This window comes from Balaenoptera physalus (genome assembly GCF_965194825.1).
Source record: "Balaenoptera physalus genome assembly, chromosome: 19".
In the NCBI taxonomy this organism is placed as follows: Eukaryota; Metazoa; Chordata; class Mammalia; order Artiodactyla; family Balaenopteridae; genus Balaenoptera; species Balaenoptera physalus.
Window position 1 is genome coordinate 67830751 of NC_138900.1, and position 24743 is coordinate 67855493.

At 49.8% G+C, this 24743-nt stretch overlaps 1 protein-coding gene across 16 annotated transcripts in view; it reads right to left on the reverse strand.

The window, feature by feature from the left end:
- The window catches only part of ANKRD11 (ankyrin repeat domain containing 11), a 166495-nt gene that overhangs the window by 37692 nt on the left and 104060 nt on the right, over positions 1-24743 (reverse strand). The gene's annotated exons all lie outside the window — the stretch shown is intronic.

Consider the following 24743-nt stretch of genomic DNA (forward strand, 5'->3'; position numbering starts at 1 on the left):
CTTTAACCAACAGGAAAATGCAAACAAAAACCAAAATAAGCTACAGAACATCAGCGAAGATGCAGAGCAGAGGAAACGACGCACCCTGATGGGAGCGCGAGCAGAGCCACAGGACCCACCGCGCACGTGCGCCCAACAGCCCACAGCTCCTGGGGCGACACCCAGAGGCCACGCCAGCGCAGGATGCAGGCCTGTACCGCATGCCCCAGTGGCCCCTGTGGAAGCCTGCAACAACCCAACCATCTCACAAGTCAAGGCAAAAAAAAGTTACATTGTATGTTTCCCTAAGTTTCTGAAAACAGTGCTGAGGGATGCACGCTCAGCGGACAAGACTATTAAAAACATCAAGCGGTGACTATTGTAAACGTCTGGAGGAGGGTGGGATGGGCAGTCATGCCTGGGAGTGTGACCTGGAGTTTTCTACACCAAGGTCACATGGGTGTTTTTTTGTGAGAATGAAATTGTAGATTTTTATTTTGCAGACTTTTGGATATTATGTTACATTTCACAATAGTAAAGTTTAAAACACAGGGTATGTACCAGCTACACCTGGCAGGCGCTTAGAAAGTGGAGGGCTAGTTACCAGACCCTGTCCCAGGACGGTCTCCCTTCATGAGGCCCCACGCCCTGTGCAGAAGGGCAGCTCCCTGGACACAATGGGGCAGCAGCTCAAGGCTCCAGCCTGTGGCGAGACCCCCCTCCCTTGCACAGAGCACAGAAGCCACTGTAACTGCGGCCAGAATGAAAATGAAAACCTGATCAATTAACGGTGAACACACAGCTTTAGAAGCTGGGGGTGAAGGCGGCTAAAAACAGAGGAGGAAAAAGATGTCTTAGAGAGAAGGGACCAAGCTGCAGAATAAATGCAGGGAGAAGACAGGGAAAGGCCGGCACCCCGAGAGCCCCACAACCTGGTGACCAAGAGCACAGCAAGGGACGAGTCCACACACCTCCACGGCCGCTCCACGGAGACAAAAGCACAAGCCAGAGAAAGAGCAGACTGAGAACCCAGAGGAGGACAGCCCTGGGGAGGGACAGGATGGGAACAGTGGCCCTGGGCGGGCACTACACCCACCCGCCAGGCGGCTGCAGGACAAAAGGGGGAAGATCCAGCACCGGGACCAGAGGGGGCCCCACAGGGTCACCACATGGAGAAGGCGACTAGAGAGGCCGGTGCGGCTATGCTGGTGTCAGAAACATGCAAACCTGGCTCTGTGTTTGAAAACCGATCAAGGCAATCCACCACGTTAACAGGCCAAAGAAGAAGAATCACACAATCCTAACAACTGGTGCAGAAAAAGTATTTAACAAATGTCAAGGCTCACGATGGAGACTCTCGGCGCAACAGGGTCCAGAGAACCCCTCAGAGTGAGCAGGGGGTGGACAGCATCGTCGGCCAGCATCACCCCTAACGGTGGGACACGGGACACGGCTGCCCTCCCACCACTGCTTCTGGACATCTGACTGGAAGCACCAGCCAGTGAATGAGGAAGCAAGGAAATAAAAGGCAAACAGACTGGAAAGGAAGAAATAAAACTTTCTATGTGATAATGATGTGACTGTCTAACTAAAAAATTGCAAGGAATCTACCAAACTCCTATAAACAGTGAGCTCAACAAGGTTGCAGAATACCAGATCGACACACGAAAATCCACCACATGTCTACGAATCAGCAAGAACATGTGGAAACAGAAATAAAACACAATACCATTTACAAGTGCGTCAAATAAAAATGAAATACTCAGGTATAAATCTAAAAAAAAAAGTACGAAAACCTGTACAAATTGTAGAAAAATAAAAAGAAGAAGAAAATCTTTAAGACCTCGGGCTAGGCAAACAGTTCTTAGACACGACACCAGAAGTACCGTCCATTCACAAAGGGAAAAACTGGTCAACTGTATCTCAGCAAAAATAAAACCTTCTGCTCAGTGAAAGACCTAGTTCACAGGATGAAAAGGCAAACTGCAAATCACAAGTCAAAGGACTCGTATGAATAAAAAATAAACAACAACCAAAACAACTGTAAACAACAAACATCCAATTACAAAGTGGACAAAAGACGTGAAGAGACATTTCATCAAAGGAGAAACATGAGAGTGAGAGTAACTCTGGGAACGTGCCCTGCAGACACAGCTCACCTACTGGGGGTTTCCAAAACCACACTCAGTCCCACAATTGTTTTAGCATGTTCAATAGCCACTTGTTAGAAAGTGAAATAACACAGAACAGAAAATATCAGGAGGCATCACACACACCATCTCATGAAGAGTTATTTTGTGAACACGTTTCCAGGGTGTCTGTTAAGGGCATAGACAGAAATAGACTGTTTTTCTAAATGATGAGAAGCTGTCAGGACACTTCAGAAACACTGACCTAAGTAGTTAAGGACACAAATCTGTTACTTTTCTATACACTAATAATGAACTATCAGAAAGAGAAAGCAAAAAAAAAAAAAAAAAAAAAAAAAAAATCCCATTTTGAAGTGCATCAAAGAGAATTAAAATACTGGGTTGGCCAAGAAGTTCATTCAGGTTTTTCCATAACATCCTACAGAAAAACCCGAACGAACTTTTTGGCCAACCCAATACCTAGTCATAAACTTAACTATGGAGGTGAAAGATCTATACTCTGAAAACTATAGAACACTGATGAAGGAAATTTGAAGATGATGCAAAGAAACGGAAAGATATCCCATGCTCTTGGGTTGGAAGAATTAATACTGTTAAAATGGCCATATTACCCAAAGCAATCTACAGATTTAATGCAATTCCCATCAAAATATGTCTGACTTTTTCCACAGAACTAAAACAAATAATCCAGTCCTAAAATTTACATGGAACCACAAATTTTGCCTAATTGCCAAAGCAATCTTGAGGGAAAAAAGAACAAAGTTGGAAGTATCATGCTCCCTGACTTCAGACCATACTATAAAGCTCCAGTAATCAAAACAGTATGGTACTGACACAAAAACAGACACTTAGGGACTTCCCTGGTGGCGCAGTGGTTAAGAATCTGCCGGCCAATGCAGGGGACACGAGTTTGAGCCCTGGTCTGGGAAGATCCCACATACCGCAGAGCAACTAAGCCCGCGAGCCCCAACTACTGAGCCCACGTGCCACACCTACTGAAGCCTGCGCACCTAGAGCCAGTGCTCCACAACAAGAGAAGCCACCGCAATGAGAAGCCCATGCACAACAATGAAGAGTAGCCCCCGCTCACCGCAACTAGAGAAAGCCTGTGTGCAGCAACAAAGACCTAACACAGACAAAAATAAATTAACTGATTTAAAAAAAATAGATACTTAGATCAATGGAACAGGACAGAGACCCGTGCACCTATGGTCAATTAATCTACCACAAAGGGGACAAGGATATAAATGGAGAAAAGACAGCCTCTTCAATAAATGGCGCTAGAAAAACTGGACAGCTACATATAAAAGATGAAAGATTAGAACATTTCCCCACACCATGTACAAAAATAAACTAAATATGGATTAAAAGATCTAAGCGTAAGACCATAAACCATAAAACTCCTGGAAGAAAACATAGACAGGACTTTCTTTGACATAAATCATAGCAATATTTTTATTGGATCTGTCTCTAAAGGCAAAAGAAATAAAAGCAAAAATAAACAAAGGGGATCTAATTAAACTTAAAAGCTTTTGCATAACAAAAGAAACCATAAAAAAGACAACCTACTGAGTGGGAGAAAACACTTGCAAATGATACAACGGAAAAGAGGTTAATATCCAAAATATATAAACATGAACTCCCTCGCGGTCCAGTGGTTAGGACTCTGCACTTTCACTGCTGAGAGCGCGGGTTCAATCCCTGGTCAGGAAACTAAGACCCCACAAGCCTCGTGGTGCGGCAAAAAAATATATATGTGAGTGTGTGTGTGTCTTTGTGTCTGTGTGTATGTGTGTGTGTATATGCGCGCGCGCGCACACACACACACCATGTAGATACAGCTCACACACTCAAATATCAAAAAAACAAACCAACCCAATCAAAAAATGAGCAAAAGACCTGACTAGACATTTTTCCAAAGAAGACACATAGATAGCCAACAGGCACATGAAAAGATGCTCAACATCGCTAATTATTAGAGAAATGCAAATCAAAACCACAATGAGGTATCTCCTCACACCGGTCAGAACGGCCGTCACCAAAGCCTACAAATTACAAACGCTGGAGATGGTGTGGAGAAAAGGGAACCCTCTTTACACTGCTGGTGGGAATGTAAATTGGTGCAGCCACTATGGAGAACAGTATGGAGGTTCCTTAAAAAACTAAGAATAGAGCTACCATATGATCCAGCAATTCCACTCCTGGGTATATATCTGGAAAAAATGAAAACTGTAATTTGAAAAGATACATGCACCCCAATGTTCACAGCAGCACTATTTACAATACCCGAGACATGGAAGCGACCTAAGTGTCCATCAACAGATGAATGGATACAGAAGATGTGGTGTTTATACACACAATGGAATATTACTCAGCCATAAAAAAGAATGCAATTTTGCCATGTGCAGCAACATGGATGGATTTGGAGGGCATTATGCTAAGTGAAATGAGTCAGACAGACAAAAACACACACTGTATGAGATCACTTATATGTGGAATCTAAAAAATACAACAAACTAGTGACTATAACAAAAAAGAAGCAGACTCACAGATACAGAGAACAAACCAGTGATTACCAGTCGGGAGGGGAAAGATAGGGGGAGGGGATTAAGAAACACAAACTACTATGTATAAAATAAATAAGCTACAAGGATATATTGTACAGCACAGGAAATTATAGCCAATATCTTATAATAACCTTAATAGGAGTGTAATCTGCAAAAATACTGAATCACCTGAAATATGTATAACATAACATGGCAAATCAACTATACTTCAATGAAGAAAAAAAAGAGCCCTGGGTTTGCGGTTGGATATATCTGTTTCTCTATCTATAAAATATGGAAGTAAACCTTCCTCATGTTAAGAGCTCAGGATGATACCTGACACCTGCCCAGGGCTCCATCAGGGGCCATTGACGTCTCTCAGGCTGGGGAGGTGGGGGCTGAGGATGGAGCCCTTGAAGCCAGTGTTCCTCCAGGGCACTTCCAGATGCTTCTCCTGAAGGAACACCTGGTTATGGGCTTCTGCCTGAGCGCCAAGGTGTGCCCCCCTCTCTGAGGAACCAGTCTCCTCCTGCCATCACCTCCCTGCCCCCAAAGGGTGAGGTCCCGCCACTTCCAGCGAAGAGCCACAGCCGCGTCAGTGACAAGGGGCGGGCAGGCACAGGCTCCGCCCACTGTCCTCACGGTGGTTTATCGCCTGCGTCTGCCCCAGGCCTGCACGTGCAGATGGTGGGGAGCAGACACGCAGCGGCCGGTGGCTGGACGCTGCCTCTGCCGTGCATCTCTGTGAATGCAACCGTGGACGTGCCCCCCTCTGCCTGATGACACCCGTGGGTAGATCTTTCATCAGTTTCTAAATTAAGAAGTGATGGCGACGTCACAGGAAACTCAACACTTTTTCTGCCAGTTGGTTCGAAAAAGCCTTAACTGTTACTTCGATAATGGGTTTCTGGCCACGTGACCATGCAGCCAGGAGGCTTGAAGACTCAGAACCACCATCCTCAGGGGCGGTGAAGGCCCAGGCCAAGGACACTGCCTCCACCAGAGCCTGAAGCAGCCCGGCTGAATGCACACACACGCAAAAGCACACGGCACACTCACCCCTGAAGGCTGGACAGCCAGGCCCCGTGTGAAAATGCTACCCCCTCCCCACTTCCCGGCACCGTCCCACAGGGCTCAAATAAGAGCCACCACCACCGTGGGAACCCAAACTTCCATGAGGCTGGAGGCACCCTGCCTACAAAGGTGCCTTCCCAGGAAAGGGAGGGGGCCGTGGCCGACGTGGCCCTGTGGGTCCTCCCACTCTGCACAACCCTCAGCACCTCCGTGTCCCCCCAGGATGGTCTATGTGGCCAGAAAAGCCAAAGGACAGGTGACAAAAGGATTCTGTACAAGTGTAACATTTTGGATATAAAGGGACATCTTCCCATCAGGAAACCGGACAGATGGATGGAGACACCAAGCAGAGCATCAAGGTCAAAGTCGTGGTGCTCGCACACCTCCTGCTGCGCAGGTGCATCCAGGAGAGGGACCCCGGGTGTCTCCTCCCTCCTCCGGTCTCGGCCCGGTGCCCACACAAGGGCAGCTCTGAGCAGGGGCTCGTTTCAGGAGACCGGGGCGCCACGTGTCCTGTCCTGCAGCCCACGCCCCGCAGTGTGTCCCACAGCACGTCCTCACCGAGGACGTGAGACGCCCAGGCCCCGCTCCTCCAAAACTGCTTTTTAAAAAAGGTTGTTCACATCAGCCTGCTGGGCCACACGCTCTTACGGGCGCACGTGGCCCATGTGGCTGGCGGCCCCGCAGCTGGTTATCGGCTCCGCATGTGCATGCGCGGGTGTGTGTGCGCACTCGCAGCGTCTTCGGAAGGACTGCCGCTCGGCCTCTGAGCCAGCCCAGGAGGGCGCCCTGGCCGGCCGCCAGAGCCGGAGAAGGCTTCCTCCCCTCCCCTCTGTTCTCAGCCCACAGCACAAGCCCGGGCCCAGCGACCGCAGCCTCCGAGGCACACCTGCCGCCGGACGTGTTCGCTGCAGCAGCGTCACAACGTGGCCCCACAGTGTCACAGGACAAGCACCAGCACCCGCCTCAGGGTGGGCGATGTCCCCAGACGCGTCCTCCGCTGGGCCCCATGACACACTGTCCCCTGGAGCCCTGCACGTCCACCTGTCCGGGCCAGGCACCGCCGAGGCCGCTCACCCCATCACGTGCTGCTGCGGTTTCCCTGGGACACAGCCCACCCCAGCCCGGTCATCTGTCACAGGGGACACAGCGGCTAAACTCACACAGCAGCCTGGAAAAGACCTGTCTGTGCTGCCAACACTGTGTCCACCATACTCCCTGGTTCCTGAAACAGAAAGTCTTTTGCAGAAAAAGGTTACCAAAAGAATGATCCTCTCCACTTCCCTTACGTTTAAATAATCGGCTGGTAATTTCCCTCTTTGAATGGCAAGTTTGCCAAGGGGATGCTTGGAGCAAAACAAGCCTAATTAGTAACAACTGAATCATCCAGAAATAAACCCATAATGAAGCCACCTCCTTTGTCCCAGAAGTCACCATCACCTGGCCTGTGCCCGGAGTCTCATCAGACTTGGGAATGAAAAACCAGGGAGGGACGCGTGTCCACGGTTCCCGACGCTTCACCTTGGAACTTGAGCAGAGGGGGTGTTCCGGTAACTGCTCGGGGCAACTACACTCACTGCGACCTTCTTCTGAACAGGTTTCCCCGCACCCGAAACAAGTACTCTAAACACACACCCCAGTCACAAGTCCTGTTTGTAGTGAAGGTCGGCCACGTTTCACGTGCTGCTGCTGTGTGCCTTTGTGACAACGGGGGGCGTGGGCCTCATGGCGGGCAGGTGGAGGTCGTGGCCCTGCCGCCTCCAGGGTCCCGGGAGCACAGGGCACCACTCCCAGGTCTCCCAGCCCTTCCTGGGCACTGGCACCGCCCACTCGGAGCACAACACACGCTGACCCTCGCCCTGGACCCACCTCCTCCCCAGGCTGCTCACTTCGGCAAAAACCAACAAAAAGCCTCTCCTGGACGGAGCAGCAGGGCTCCTGGAGAAACTGAGCGGTTTTTCCTTAGTAAGAGGGCACGGAGAGAATATATTGAAAATGCATTTACCCAGACACCCTACTTCCTGTGGGAGGGAGCCTTGTGCACGACAGCCGCGAACTGCAAAGCACGTGTCCGCGAGGCAGCGGCGCCGGGTGCACCGTGCCCACAGGGCAGCGCTGCTCAGAGGCAGGCCCCCCACCGTGGAGTCCCCGCCGCGTCACGGAAGTGCCCTCTCAGTGGCATTGAGAGTCCCAGGGGTGGGCACACTTACACTGTACACCTAAGACCTGTGCATTTGTTCACGTCTACATTACATCTGAAAGAGGAAAGAGAAAAGCTACACGGTTACCTCAAGGAAACACCAGCAGTGGGCTGAACGGGAGGCCCGCTCCCAAAGATCTTGCCACGCAGCACTTGTGAGTGTGACCTTATTTGGGATAAGGTAACTAAGTGAAGGACCTCAAGATGAGACCTTCCTGGGTACTCGGGGCAGACCCTCACCCCAACGGCAAGCGTCCTCGCGAGAGAAGCGAGACGGTGCCGCGGCCACGAGCCGAGGAAGGCGTGGGCCACCAGGAGCTGGAGGAGACCGGGGGTGCTGCTCAGGAGCCTGGGGAGGAGTGTCCTGCCAGCACCGCAACCTACAATTCTGCCTCCAGAACCGTGAGGGCACACTTCTGCTGCCTCCACCACCCAACGCGTGGCGGCTATTACAGCAGCCCCAGGAACCAGCACAACATCTACGCAAGACAAACTCGTGGAGCGTCCTACGACTGGCCACTTGCTCCCCAAAGCCAAGATAAACGACCTCCCCCTGTGTCCTGCAGACCAACAAAGGCTGCACCCCGCTCTCCACCTTGCTTGGCGTGGCCCCTCGGACCCCTAAGGGAAGGCGGCACGCCAGCTTCAGGGGTCACCTCCACCCCGAGGAGGGGCCCCAGGCCTGGATCGCTGGCTGCTCCCCTCACCCAGGGAAATGGGCTCTGAGCGTGGTGGCTCCATGCCAGGGAAGAAGGCTCATCACAGAAACCGGGATTTGTTCACAGTAAACTCAACAAGGGCTCAGTTGAGCCCAAGGCAAAAAGCTGGTGGGCACTTGCTGCCCCTCCCTGGAGAGGAGGGTGGCTGGGAGGGGAGCCAGAGGGGCCCTCCTAACAGTCCTCACACCGCCAGTGCAGGCTTTCCTCCCTGCTGGGCCCACCAACAGTGCTGACACCTGTAAACGGTGATACAAGTACCCACGTGACACCCTCAACACTGCCCCTTAGGTTGCGATGCCTGAAATATTTACTCTCTGGCCCTTTAAGAAAAAGACACCCAACCCTGTGCTAAACCAAGGCACTGACAGACACAGTAAAAAGCAGCTCATATCAGCAGTCACGGAGAAAAAGCCTGTTTCCACACAACAGCTCTGAGATCTGAAATGGAAAGGTAAAACCAGTTACAAGATAGGAGGATCTCACTTTTGCTAAAATATAACATGTAATAATAAAATACAATTAATCCACGAAACAAGACTCCAGAAGCTAGTGACACAGGGACCCCTGCGGGAATGTACTTTCAGTCTTATTTGTATTTTATGATTTTCCACCATGCACATACACTGCCTCTATCATTTGATTACAGAATCAAACATATGGAATTGCAAACTGCATCCACAAACCTTACTTAACATTTCATGTTTTACTAATCATTTTACCTACACGATCTGGAAAAACCCCACGAGTTTTGTCCTAGGACAGATATTTCACAGGGTGAAAAACGGAATCCGCACGGTGGGAACGACACGCCCAGAACTAGCAAGCGGGATGCTCGGAGAGTCCAGAGCAGAACCCACGTTCCACCTAGAAACTCCCTCCAGGGCCACCGTCACAAGTCCCGTTCACTCAGGATCAGAACAGAAGGTGACGTGTGACCACTGTGGTGAAAGCCTGGACTGGATCATGAAAGGACCCGGTGGGCTTCCCCTGGACACAACCAAAGGCATGACAAGTGGCCAGCTCAGTTCGAACCCTACCACCTGCCAATTAAACACAAAAAACAATCACAAACAAAAAACCTCACCTACGAAACTGTAATAAAAAAATTACAGACTGGGCAGGCCAGTCAACAGGAGCAAACTGAGGTCAAATTCTAAATTCCCAAAGCCCACGGCACACGTTGTTTGAGTCACATTTTCACAGTGTCGAGGGTAAAAGCAGTTCTTTTTCAAACCATTCCAGGAATCCGGAGGCCCCTAAATATGTTTAAAATGGGTTATTACATTTTATGATTTCCTCACAGCAAATATTTTCTATCCTTGTCATTTTATAACTAAGTAACAATGGCTAATATTTTCATTAAAATGTAGAAACATACAGAAAAGTATGAGAAACAACGTAAGAAACATTCATGTATCCATTGTCTGTTCATTTTGCCATATTTGGTTTGGAATTTTTTTATATAAAAATATTACATACATAGTTGGAGCCCCTGTGAATCCTGCTATCATTCCTCCTCCTCCTCCTCTCCAAAGATCTTGGATTTTGATGCTAGTCATCACCATACATGTTTTCACACTCGTGCTACACGCTACACTGTAAACCTATAAACATGATACGTGATATTTTTACAAGAAACATGTTGCACAGATCTTCATACACCGTTTCCCCTCCAGATTATGCTTCGGGGATTTATCTATGCTTCTGTTAAATGTAGTTCTACTTTATTATAACTGCAGTGTGGTATTCATTGTCTGAAAGGGGAAAAAAATTCTCTTATTGACTGGCATTTATTTTGTTCCAGCTCTTTGGCAGTACAAACAATGCTACAATGAACATTCGTCTTTACGCTTCTGTACATGTATACCTAAGAGTTTCTTTTAGGGTTCACAACTAGAAATGGAACTGCAAGAAACTAAATTCTTTTAAAAAACCTGATGCAGCTTCTCACTGCACAGTCATTCACACCATGCCCTCTGTTACTTCTGATGGTGGCATACGTCTTCAGTTGTAAAATTATCAAGAGATCTTGACAGAGAAAGGGGGAAAGGTATTTTGCATGTGACAGAGTCTTTTGTGGAACGCAACTAGGTTCTACCCCAAAAGTCAATAACCGGGAACCTTCATCTAAATAGAAATTGTAAATTCGAGTGATGATAGGAGACTCTCCCTGGGCCAAACCTCTGAGACGAAGTTCAGGGACAGCTGAGGTGAGGGGACAAGGGTCTGGAGAGCCCTGAGGCTCCAGAAACGGCGCAGGAAAAGTGAGAGGATCCACAGCTTTTAACCCGATCCCCAGGGAGTCCATGACCCAAAGAAGGTTGACAGTTTTCTCTTCCTGAAAGTGCACAGTGACATGGCAGGTGAATAGAAGGCGGCCCCAAATGAAACACGAGGCCGCTTCACTGTACAAATTCAACCTTCAGAGAGACGGAAAAGCCACCGACACACCGGGAGGAGCGCCACTCTCATGCACACGACTTCAGGCTCCTTTAACGCAGCGGAAAAACCCATACATCACCACCCAGGTCCTATGACTGCAGTTGTTTATGTGCGATGTTGTAGAAATGTTTAAATGGGTATTTCCACTGACAAACATAGGAAGCCCGAGTTGGTCACTGTGTCTCTAAGGAGGTCGGCTGAAAACAACCACAGAAACGAAGCGGGTCCCCTTCTCTCCATGGGAAACACACTGCAGGGAAAGCAACCAGGCAATCAAGCTACAAGGGGGCAGACAACGTGACTGCAACGGGACAGCCTGGGGACCCTTGTGTGAACAGATCCCGCCAAGCGTCCCCCGCCCGGAAGGACTGTGTGGGCAGTGAGACAAGGCTCGTCACCTTGGCAACAGCTCTAAACATATGTGCAGTGATACCAGATGATTCCTGAAAGCTGTAAATAGAGGATAATGGCATAAAAATTCCAGATTAAAGCAAGGACCACCCACCCCCTCCCCTCACTACCCTGCCCACGGCTTAAATCCCACTGGTACCACTCAGAGCAATTCCATGTATGCAAACGTGCTTTTAATCTCCGGATATACCAAACACTGCAAAATTATGTACCTACAGAAGCAAAATACAAGGCCCCCGGATTAATCAGCTTTGTGCAAACTCGTGTACGGACATGAAGTGGCTGCGAGACGGCAGCGTCTACAGCACAGGGCGTGAGCCCACAGCAGCTGCAGTCACCTCAGGGATCTCTGGGCCCTCCCCACACGGTCACCTGAGCCTCCCCGGGCCCTCGGGGCCAAGGTTCCTAGGACCAACTCAGAGCTGGCTTCAAAGGAAGAGGTGGAAGTGGGGGCAGGCCCACAGCCAGAGGAGACCCGAGGGAGGGTCCAGGCCAGAGAGTCCAAGATTTCCGGCCTCAGAACCCAGTTCCAACTTGGTTTGAAAAACACAGTCCACTTCATCTTCGGAGAGTTTGAGACTTTGGAACCAAATCATGCAGTCCAGGATAAACCAGCAGTATAAGTTGGTGTGCTCTTGACAGGCTTGCAGAGAGAAGGCTGACATGAACCCAACCGAAGGTGTGAGGGCGTGACTTGGCAGGACTGCAGCATCGTCTCTGGGACTGTCAGCATCCACCCCATCACCTTTGGTCTTCTTCCAGCACGTGATGCGGTGAAGAAGCACATACTTTTCCCCTTTTTCTTCCTACCACATTTTTAAACCATCGTACAGAAAACTAGGCAACTAAATCCCCAATCATGAGCTGACATTTTTAAGAGAAAAAACAAACTTGATATTTTGTGTTGCAAAAACCTATTTATGGGCCCTACAGATACACTTCTCAGGACAGTCATCATTAAAATTAAATACTAAATATTCCAAGGAAAAGAACAACTGCATGTTAAAACGGAGATGATAAAAATGTTCCGAGAAATTGTTTTTACAGAATAAGCAAACCTTCGTTTACTCAGAGTGTCCCCTGCACTGATTTCCGTCCGCATGGCAAAGGGGCGGAAGAAAGGGAGCAGGTGCGAGGCGAGGAGGCCTGGGCCATCACATGTTTAGAATCCTGGACTCAGGATGCAAAACCAGGAGAAACTGCAGTCACGTCCGTTTGCAAATCTAACTTCCTGAACAGATATACAAAACAACATTTATAAACTCCAGTGCTTTGTTTTAAAGATCCAGCTATTTAAACTGCATCTGTGGCAAATTCTTTCAAAGTAAGTATCAACTCAGATTTGTCTTTTTTGTGAACTTCCTAAAAAGTCACAGTACGCAGGTATTCCTCTGCACAGGGCTGGGGAAAGGGGGCGGGTGCAGGCAAGCCCCGTGTCTCCTCTCGACAACCTGCTACAGAGAGAGGACCTGGTCCCGAATCCACTCCAGGGAGTAAACTCACATGTGTGAAGACGCGTCCATAGGTGCTGCCTGACGAGAAGCGTCCGATAAGCCCTGCACCAGGGTCATTCCCAAAGCTCACTGTTCCTGGTGTTCAAGGAAGCGCCTTGGGCCCTGAGAAAGGGACCCCAAGGCCACGGAAGGCTCCCTCCCCCGTTCTTGCTCCAAAGCTGATGGAGTAGAGGGAAGGCAGGCCTCCGGGAAACTACGACGACAGGGCTGTTTCCGGGCTGTTTCAGGCCAGGGCATCTGCAAGTCCTGTGGTGTGGTGTGGCCGTGGACCACGCAGCAAACAACCTGTGCTCACAGGCTGAAGTCGTGAGCGAGCCCTTTAGTCCGCATCTCGGTCTCCGTGTGTGTATATCAGGAGAAGAACCACTGTCCTACAGGGCCACGTGGAACCCAGGCAAGTGCGCCGTACACACAGCAACTGTAATTAACGACAACGCCCCACCCCCTTCAGTAAGGGCCTGGGTTTAATGATCCATTTCCAATTACATTTGCACGCTGCTTTACTCTCATATGTCATTTTATTTAGAGCCCCTAACTAGCCTCAGTTGAACAGATGGTGTTGTTTCCACTTTACAAAGGCAGGCAGGGGCTCAGAAAATCACGGGGGTGCCCCGGCAGGGCCTCTGAGGACCATCTCTCAGGGTCACGGCCACAGGGTCAGCAGCTCCAAGCAAACCAACCGACACAGATTTTATCCTCTCGGGGATAAAATAATTCCATCTTCCAAAATTACCCCTGAATAAAGAAGTCTTGTCCTTCCCTTGTCTACAAGCTGCCTCAGAGTCTCGAGGACAAATGCGGGTACTTCTCCGCAGCCCGGAGAAGGTGTCTGGGAGACATCGAGAACCACGGGCAGGAGCGAGGGTCGTGGGCTGGGGGAGGCTCGGCCGAGGCCTGCACACAACAGAGGCCCCGACCCTCAGCCTTATCTTCACCTGCAAGGAAAAACCAAAGTCCATTTCTCCAGTTTCATTACGAAGCTCCTCATGAAAGATACCAATAAAGAAGATCATTCAGAAGAAGTGGCAGTTATAGGTGAAGATGTATAAACACACACACAACGCAATCGAAACAAGAATGGACACGAAGCGCGAGGAAAGGCAACCTGGGGGGTGTCCCAGGTGGTCTGAAAAGGCTGGCTTGCTACACATCACTCTAATGTCCAAGGTGACCACGAAGAGTGTGTAATTCCCAAATCTGTAGAGGAAATAAAAAGGGAACAGAAAAAGATCTAAAAAGGCAAAATAGGAGAGAAAAAGACAGAAAAGTCAGAATAAACAAATACAATGTTAAAGAACTAATGTTTATTAAGTACAAAAGTTAAGAGGACTAAGAAATACAGCTAAAAGACGAAGTCTGTCAGACTGGAGAGGAAAAAGCAATCCACCTAGCTCAGAATGAGCAAGGGATATCAAGAACATAACAACCTAGAAGCATTTCGAGAGAAGGAAAGAAAAGATACATTGCTTAAATAGCGAGCAGAGGAACTGAGGCTGCTACACGACCCAACCCAGGAGGTGATGAGGTGTGTCACTACCTCACAGCAGAGGCTCCTTTCACGAGACACAGAAGACAGCCTCAGAGCAAAGAGCAAAAACTGACACAACAGGGAAGACAGAGCCACAATCATAGGAACAGGCTTTAAAGCACCTTTCAGTAGCTCACAGGCCAAGGAGACAAGCCCAGCAAACACTAGAACACAAGAGACTGGAACACAATAGCCAGCTTGATCCAATGAGCACACACAAAACATCCCAGCCAGTAATCGCACAATGCCCATTCTTTTCAAGGACACGGGACAATTGGTCATGAAAACTGGCCACACACAGCCCAGAGGGCAGTCTAACAAATCTGAAAGGACCAACTTCTTACACCACAATACAGTTTAGATGGGGGGCGGAGAGACCACGGACATCTTAAATCTGAGAATTAAGAAATGCACTTCTAAGGACGAGGGTCAGAAAGGAAATCAGAGTGGGAATTAAAAGCCTTCAAAACTGGGGATGACAAAACGCTACACAGTAAACTGGGAAACACCAGTATAGTGGTTCTTAGAGGAAAATGTATTTATTTCCAAAAGGTATCTCGATAAAGAGGCTTTCAAATCAGAATATACCTAAAAGCACAGAAGGAACATGTGATAGGTAATTACACAAAACCAATAAAAAGCAAACGTATAACAGAGCCCAAAGTCAAAGGTGGATTTTCATTTTAATGACCCATAAAATAGGCAAGCTAAAAGGCACAGGACGAGGTACTAGTGCAACAGGAGAGCAGGAAGGCAGGACCATAAAGGGAGGGCTTTGTGGGCAGCAGCAGGGGCAGGAGGTCTCTCCGTGGTCCACGCAGTAGACAAGACAGAGCTCACTGACACGGAAGGCGGCAGTCACTGACTGTAAAGAGGGGATTCTATAAAATTACTAAGTATACATTACACACTCTTATCAGGTCAGTCAGGGTCAGCCAGAGACACAGACACACATAGTAAGAGACTTACTGCAAGCAATCGGCTCGCAGGGTGGCAAGCAGGGCCCCGCCGTGGGATCAAGCCACCTTTACTCCAGCCACTGGCCACTGGCCATGAGGCAAGCACCCCACAGCAGCACCTGGACCGCGTGGGCTACCTGGGCCCCAGAGCCTCCCACACACAATGCACACATGCACACGTGTAAGCACACACACACAGAAGATCTCTTCTCCCGGCAGTGAAAATGTGGTGTTGTATGCTTTATTTTTCCTTATCAGTATTTCCTAATTTTCCACAAGGCAGAGTATTGCTTCAGCAGTAAAAGTTATTTCTAAAAAGAGAACAAAAAAGGTGCCAGCATCAGCCTGCTTGCACTTGGCACAGGAGAGGACTCAGCTGTTCACATGCAGTACCTGCAGCCACTGCGGGGGCCCCTAAAACCTGCTCACGAGACCGAGGGAGCGCCTTCCGTTCTCACCTTGTACAGTGTTTTTTATTGTGAATGCGTATGGAATTCTGTCACTTTGTTTGTTTGTTTGTTTGCATCTTTCGAGATGATCGCATGGTTTTTCTTTTTTATTGCGTCCGTATGGCACATTACAGCGATTGATTTTTGAGTGTTAATCCAAATGTGAGTTTCTGAGATAAACCCTACCTGCATTATTATCCTTTTACATTGCTAAATCAATTTTGCTCCAAAGTAAGGATTTTTACAGCCATATTGACGTGGGAACTGGCTTGTAGTTTTCTCATCACAACCTCCTCTGATTCTGGTATCAAGGTTATCCTGCCTCACAGACAGGTGGAGAAGCCTGTGTATGACAGACATTCCCTGTTCTTTAAGCGGTGGTAGAAATCACCAGTGAGGTCACCGGGGACTGAAGGTCTCTTTGTGTCAAGATTTTAATTAAAAATTCAATTTCTTTAATAGATACAGGGCTACTCAGGTGATCTATTTCTTCTTGAGTGAGCTTAGGTAGTTTCTGTCTTTTAAGGAATTTGTCCATTTCACCTAAGTTGTCAAATTTATTGGCATAAAGTTGTTCGTAAAATTCCTTTATCCTTTCAACAGCTACAGGATCATAGTGATGTTCCCTCTCTCACGCTTGATATTGAAAATGTGTCTTCTTTTTTCCCTGATCAGTTTCACTAGAAGTCTATCCATTTTATTTCTTTTCAAAGAACCAACTTTTGGTTTCACTGAATTTTCTCTATTGCGTTTTCAAAAATTATCATCTTGATAGGTAAAAAAGAGCGTAGGACAAAACTCTACTCCTGTTTGCCTTAAACACTCTGAGCAAACTAAGAAAAGAAGGAAACTTCGTCAACCTAATAAAGGGAACCTACTAAAACTCAACAGTAACCCACTGAACTGTGAAAGACTGCACACACCAAGAGTGCCCACTCTCAACACTTCCCTTCAATACTGGGCTTGGGGCCTAGACGGCGCAGTAAGACAAGACATACAAGGTACACAGAATGGAAAGGAAAACGTAAAACCGTCTCCACTCACATGTGACAAACATATCCACACAGAAAATTCTATAGAATGTATTTTTTTTAAAAACCTATTACAATAAGTGAATTTAGCAAATTTGCAAAACAGGTCCCTACTGCAAAAAAAAAAAACACAAATCAATTATATGTATATGCAGTACCAACAAACATTAGAAAATTGAAATTTTAAAAAAGCAAGACGATTACAATAGCACCCCAAAATTACTTAGGGATAAAATATGTGCAAGTCCTCTCTAAATACACGTAACATTCCATGTTGTTAAGATACTGATTCTCTCCAAACTGATCTACAGACTTAACACAGCTTCAATCAAAATCCAAGCTGACTTTTTTTTTTTTTGGTAGAAACTGATGACCTGATTCTGAAATGAACATGGAAAAGAAAAGCACACAGCGTAGCCTCAGCAATGTTGAAAAAGAGCAATGTGGAAAGACGTACACTACCTCATTTCAAGACTTAATACAAAGCTACAGTCATGAGGACGGTGTAACACTGACCTAAGGACTGACGTGCAGATCAGTGGGACAGAATGGGGAGCCCAGAAGTGGACCCACATATACACGCAGCTAATCTTCAGTAAAGGTACAGCCACCACGTGGCAAACAGCCGGCTGGTCGCCAGGCGGTGCTGGGATAACTAACTGGATATCGTCACGTGCAAAACAAAGAACAAACACAAAAACCCTTTAACCTTACACAAAAAGGATCTCAAAATGGATTGTAGAACTGAATATAAGAGCCAAAACTACCTAACTTCTAGAAGAAAACATAAGAGAAAATCTTGTGACACTGGGTTAGACAAAGATTTAAGACCCCAAAAGCATGAAGTATCGGAAAAAAACTGTTAGCTTGGACTAAAATTAAAACTTTGGCTCTTCACAAGATACTTAAGAGACTGAAAAGACAAGACACAAACTGGGAGAAAATATTTGCATGACATAAACCTGGTAATGGACTTGTGTCTAAAATATATAAAGAACTCTCTAAAGTATAGAATTATAGAGGATTCTCAGTAAGACAACCCAGTTCTTAAATGGACCAAAAAAATTGATATGAAGGAATAGATACTTCACCAAAACAGCATACAAGGCGCACACACACACACACACACAAGAAAAGACAGTCAACATCATTTGTCATTACGGAAACAGAAATTAAACCCACAACAGGATACCACTAGGACGGCCAAAATTAGAAAGAACGACCATACCCAGTGACGGTGAGGCTACAGAGCAACTGGACGGACTCTCATTCACTGCCAGTGGAAACACAAAATTGTACAGTCACTTAGAAAAAGTTTGACAGGTTCTTTAAAAGTTAACCATTCCCCTACCAGAAATCCCAGCTCTGAGCAATAACCAAAATGAAAGGAAAACACAGGCACAGTGTCTGTACACAACTGTTCACAGCAGCTCTGATCGTAACAGGTAAGAAATGGAAACAGTGGAATGTCTGTAGACAGACAGGTGCTGCGTGGAAGCCATGGGATGGGCGCTGAGTGGAAGGATGAATGGAGCAGTGTGGTTCCGTTCACAGCAAAGTCTAGAGAAAGAAAACCTATAGTGACCAAAGCACACCAGTCGTTTCCTGGGCCCAGGGGATGGGACAAAGGTGTTGGCTTTGAAGAGGCACTTTGGGATGAGAGAGATTTCTGCGTCAGGATTGTGGTGGTAGGAACGTGGCTCCGATGATTTGTTAAACTCTGCGCACTGTATACTTAAAACTGGTGCATTTCGTTGTATTTAAACTGTGTCTCAACAAAGCACTCAAAGAGCGGGGGCAGGAGAGGCTCTGAAGACAAAGGTCCAACCACCTCTTTAAGAGGACTTTTGCTGTGAAGGGGAGCAAAGAAGCAGGGTGTAGCTGGCAGCACAGTGGGTTTGGAGGATTCGGTGAAGAAGGGGAAAGGACAGCAGCTTGCGTGCCCACGTGCACTCCACGCTCAGCCCTCCAGCGACAAGCAGGGGGCTCGGGGAGGGGAGGGGGTCTCCTGGAAGCTCCATAGGAGCGGGAGCCGGGGTCCGGGGCACAGCAGAGGCCCGGCCGAGGCCTGGGGGGCTGGGAAGGAGGCCGCCTCTCTCAGCTCAGCAGGTGAATGGCTGGTGCTATGAGCACACATGCAGTCTCACTTAAACAAGATCAGACCACACTTTTTAAATGAAACATCAGATATAATCTCTTTAACGTGTCTGCAAGTTACATTCCGCACGTCTGGGTTCTTTCCGTGATTCTGCCATCACAGACAACGCATTCCTGACACGTGCCCAGGTGCACACGTGCGTGTTTCTCCGTGGTAGCAGAGTGTATGATTCCAGCACACCCAGGGTCCAGAAGAGGCAAATAAATCCTCGGAGACGGAGAGCAGATGAGTGGCTTGCCGAGGGCGGGAGGGGGGTGGGCGGCCATGACCAAGGGGCGCGGCTTCTTGCTGAGGTGGCGAGACAGCCGTGGGGACACAGAGGCTAGGCGGGGCTGTGTGGTGTGCCGACTGTATCTCAGCAAAGCCGTTAACCTTCTTCAAAAATAACCATGAGACGAGGGTCCCTAGAGATGGCTGGGTCAAAGAGACAGGGCCTTGTGACAGGCGGGCCACCGCGCACCTCAGCAGAGCCCCGGCGCCCGCGGCCCCTCCCCGTGATCAGGGCCGCCCCGCCGACAACGCACAGCCACGCCACCACCTCCCCCCGGGGCTGTGGCGCGGCCAGCGAGGCCTGTGGCCGGGGCCACCTCTGCCCCACCTGTCCGGACCACACGGCAGCTGATCTTCGGAAAGCCCAGCTCCGGCCACGCCACTCCTCAGCACGGACGCCTCCCGTGGTGGCCCGTCCACCGGATGACCCAGCCTGCACGTCAAGCCCCGCCGGGCCGCACGGGGTGCCACGCGCTCAGAGGAGCCCGCTGGGTGGCCACTGCCATCCCGCCCCCAGACCCCAAGCCTCTTTCACGCCCTGCGGCTGCTCAGCAAAGGGGACCATCGGAACCAGCTTACCTTTAATCGCAAGTTTGGAGGAAGGAGGTGGAATGATTAAACCTTAAGTATGGAAATACTACCGTTACAGGGTTTATTCACTTCATGCGAACACAGACGTAAAACTATAAAACAAGAGAGAGTAAACAGGAAGCTTCTACCTGTCTCTAAAGAGCATCTCGAAGGGTCGTCGGCGCTAGCAGGAAGGCTCCTCACAGACGAACACCAGCCCCGGGCAACTGGACAGAGCTGGTTCCAGGCAGCGCTTCTACCGACAGACACACGGCCAACACAACGGCACACCCGGCAGCACTGCGACACCAGAACAAGGCCCTGAGCGCGCTGCCAGGCTGGCAGGGCGTGCGGGGGCCGGGCGGAGCCTCCTCAGCTGGGCGCCCCTCTGTAAGGACAGGCAGGGGCCCCGCGCCACCCCCGCCCTCACGGTCCACCCGCTGCGTCATTACACTGCTTTTCAGGAATACGTGGCACAGTGGCTGAAACACACACCTCCACTCCTACACGTCTTGCGAGGCCTGCATCTTCAAGAATTAACCTTACGTGCGGCAAACAAAAAAATGCTCTTGTTGAAGCAAGATATCTCACCCTAGGATGTGACAGCGTCCTGTTGCCTGCTCCCTCTGAATTTAAGTGAAAGGAAACTCTGAGAAATGACTTCATGAATATTAGACAAGTCACCAAATGCTTAAGAGGCTGAAGACGGTCAGTATTTCAGCAGGCGGAGCCTGGCCGAGCAGCACCGACCCTGTGAGGCAGCTGGTCTCCTGCCCCAGCAGCCCCATCACCAGGGAAGGTGCCGGGGCCACCACAAGCTCGGACAGAGAGCCGGGTGGGGGCCCGGGCAGCCCATCGCGGGGCTGCAGGAACCAGGTGGTTGATCTATCTGCAGTTGTTCTGTCATCTAGGTGTGGCGGGGTGACATGGCAAGGTCCGTTCTACTCCCTTTAAGAATGAAAAGCCCCAATGGCAGGAGGGGGCAGCGGGGGATGGACCCTCAGAGTTCCAGGGGGTTCAGAGAGCAACGCGCTGCAGACGCACTAGAATACACGAAGGAAAGCTCGGGGTCGCAGTTTGTTTCCATCTAACAACGTTAGAAGAATCTAAAGGTTACCAAGTCTTCCCAGGCAGATGGACACTGGCTGTGTGTGTAGCTAGCTGCCCGTGACCCCAAGGCCAGCACCAAATCTGAATGAGGAGCGAGGGGCAGCGGACTCCCACCTTTTCGCCCGCTCCCAGCTTCCTCCCAGCCCAAGCGGGTCTTGCTGCCACCCTCGGCAAACCTGCAAGGATCACACACACAGGAGCAGCCACAGCAGGGAAGAGCTGACGGTCCCACTTCCGGGATTTTAAAAGCAAAGTTTCTCTTCCCACTTGTGGTATTTTAAAAGCAAAGGTTTGTTTTTGTTTTGTTCCATAATGAACAAAAGAAAAAGCAAAGATGCTTATTTTTACTTAGTCTTGGAATAAGCAGAGACACACTGAGGGTGGGTAGTTTCTTAAGGACCCATTCACAATGAGCACTCACGCTCCACTCAATGGGAGGCAAGGCCCCTTGTGGAACTGTCTCCTGGAGCCATTAAATAACCCCAAGAAAGAAGGAGACAGGGAACACAGATCATTCTCATCCACAGCAGGGAGATCCGTGACTTGCCCAAGATCATAAGAAACGGAACCCAGAGAAGCGGCGAGGCCTCTCCTGCCTAATCCCTCCGCACCGGAGCTGGTGCACCTGGCCCGGAGCAGAGGGGCAGGCCCAGGGCAAAGACGAGAGCCAGACTGACCCCGCCCACTGGAGGGACGTCCCCACCCACCAGAGGGACGCAGCCAGTGTGAGCCTGTGTGGTGAGCTTTTAATAAATAATTCAAGGCCCCTCACGTTACTACTGCAGAGAGCAAACAGATGACTGCAAAAGCATTTTGAAAACCTTACCATGAGCTGGGGCAGCTTTTCACTAACAAAGCACAGTATTTTTTTTATTCTCAAGTTTCTGATCCTTACCTTTTTAAAAATATGACATTATAGATTGCAAATAACAGTCTGTGGTGAATTTTTTAAAATTATTTATTATTGATTCTCAACAAGTCCACATGAGACGTCTCCTGTGAAGGGAGTGAAATGGAAACTTCCAGTGATGAGCACAGGCTTCCCAGGCCGCCATCGACTGGACCCGGGGACACTGGATGTCAGCTGACCTTGGTCAGAAGAGGAAACAAGCTCAGGAAGCTGGAAGGAGCAGAACAGGCCTTACAGCCAGGATGCAGTAAGGAGCACGTTCCCAGAACGACACTGCTGATTCAAGTGCCAGCTCCGTGAAAAAGGTACAGCGCAATTTTGGGGACCTCCCCAAAAGGACATTTTGCACATAATAAATGTCAAGAGAAGCCAGGGTGTCACCTCCCAGGGCTGCTCCGAGGCCCTTCAGCCATCATCTCCAAGGGGTCAACTCCTGGACCCCTGGTACACTGCTGGCGAGAATGTAAAACAGTACGGCTGCTGTGCAAAACAATATGGCAAGTCCTCAAAAAGTGCAACTGAGAATTACCACGTGACCCAGCAACTCCACTTCTGAGCGTACACCCTCCCCCAAACGAGAGCAGGGTTTCAAAGCGATATTTGCTCCGCCATGTTCACAGCAGCATTACTCACAAGAGTCAAACACAACATGGAAGCAACCCAAGTGTCCATCGACAAATGAATGGATGGAAAAAAATGTGGTTTATCTCTACAATGGAATATTCATTATTCGGCCTTAAAAAGGAAGGAAATTCTGCAATATGCTACCACACAGACTTCAGAACATTGAGAACATTATGCTCAGTGAAATAAGCCAGTCACAGAAAGACAAATACTATAAGATTCCACGGATATGAGGTCCTTGGAAGTGTCAAACCCACAGAGACACACAGCAGAGGGGATGACAAGGGGCCATCTGTAGCCGCTGGCATCACAGCCCATCCCGGCCCGCCTCCTTCCCCCCCCCCCCCCAGCGGATGGCCCTCTCCTGCTCAGCGGGGGAACACACACGCCAGGCAGAGGCCTGCCGTACCCACGCCCAGGCCCTCCGGCCCCAGGTCCTCACCAGGGTGACCCCCTGCACAGGAGGCAGGAAGGGGCCATGCCCGTGACAGAGTGAACCAGGGGGTCACCGCAGCCAGCCCCCTGGACCCCTCTGTGGGGAGGGCCCACGGCTGTTCCTGCTTGTGGCAGCATCTGGGAGGGCAGAGCAGAGAGCAAGCCTGGCCGGCACTCCAGGGGAGGGGGGTCCTGGGGTGGGGCCGACGACACCCCACCCTCCCCCAGCAGCCCTCCCCCAGCAGCCCTCTCCTGCTCGCCAAGCTGGAGGCTCCATTCAGGGCAACCTTCCTTTCTATTCTTTCTGTAAAGAACACTGGAGTGATGGGACTTCCCTGGTGGCGCAGTGGTTACGAATCCGCCTGCCAATGCAGGGAACACGGGTTCGATCCCTGGTCCGGGAAGATCCCACATGCCGCAGAGCAACTAAGCCCCTGTGCCACAACTATTGAGCCTGCGCTCTAGAGCCCACGTGCCATAACTACTGAGCCCGCACGCCACAACAACTGAAGCCCGCACACCTAGAGCCCGTGCTCCGCAACAAGAAAAAGCCTGCGCACCGGCAACTAGAGGAAGCCTGCACATAGCAGTGAAGACCCGACGCACCCAAAAAAATAAATAAATCTGTTAAAAAAAAAGAAGAAGAAGAAGAACACTGCGGTGAAAGTAACGAGAAGCAGGAAGTCCTTTGTAACACAAGTCAGGCATCATTACTATGCTCAACTTCTGACATCTATCTTTAAAAATGGTCCTCTGGACTTCCCTGGTGGTCCAGTGGGTAAGACTCCGCACTCCTAATGCGGCGGGCCCCGGTTCAACCCCTGGTCAGGGAACTAGATCCTGCACGCCGCGACTAAGAGACCGTGCAACCAAATAAATAAATAAACGTTAAAACCAAAACCAAAACAAAAACCGGTCCTGTGGCTAGTCCTTCTCCTCCCGTGAGACCAGGCCCACTCCCACAGTCACAGGCCCCCGGGGCTTCTCCAGGCAAGGCGCCCGGAGCTATGTGCCCTCCTCGAACACCACCAGGGACAACCATATCCACAGCCTTGGGTCCCAAAGACCGCCACCCCCACCCCTGCCCATCGCTGGTTTTAGCGACGAAGAAACTGAGGGATCAGATACAACTTTTAACCTCTCGCCACCGGTCACTATGAAGGGCCGAGATCTTAGCCACGTCAGCGTGGGTTTCACGTCACCCACACCCGCTTCCTGCTTCTACGTGTGTGCAGCGCAGCAACGGCGCAGGCGGCAGTGCAGGCGTGCCTCGGCCACTGGTACCAGGTTTCCACGCTGGGTTCGTCACCGGCACCTGGGTAAGAGCTGGGTAAGACCTTCCCGTAACGACTATTCCCGCGGGCCTCGCGCAGAGATTCTGTTTCAGCTGAAGTGGGTGTTCAGAAAGGTCAGAACACGCAGCACCTGGAGCTGCCTTGGCTTCACCAGCCGGGGGACCGGCGGGGGCACCTGCGTGGACATTCTCTAAACTTCATCTCTTAAGGCAAGAGCAGCCAGGCCCAGAGGCTTCCACCCCGCCCCCGCTGACACCCATGCTCGCTTGCTCCCTGCGGGTCTCAGAGGGTGATGCTCTGAAAGCCCCAGAGGGTGAAGGAGAAGGGCAGCCTGGACAACGGACAACCAGGCGGCCTGACACCACGGCA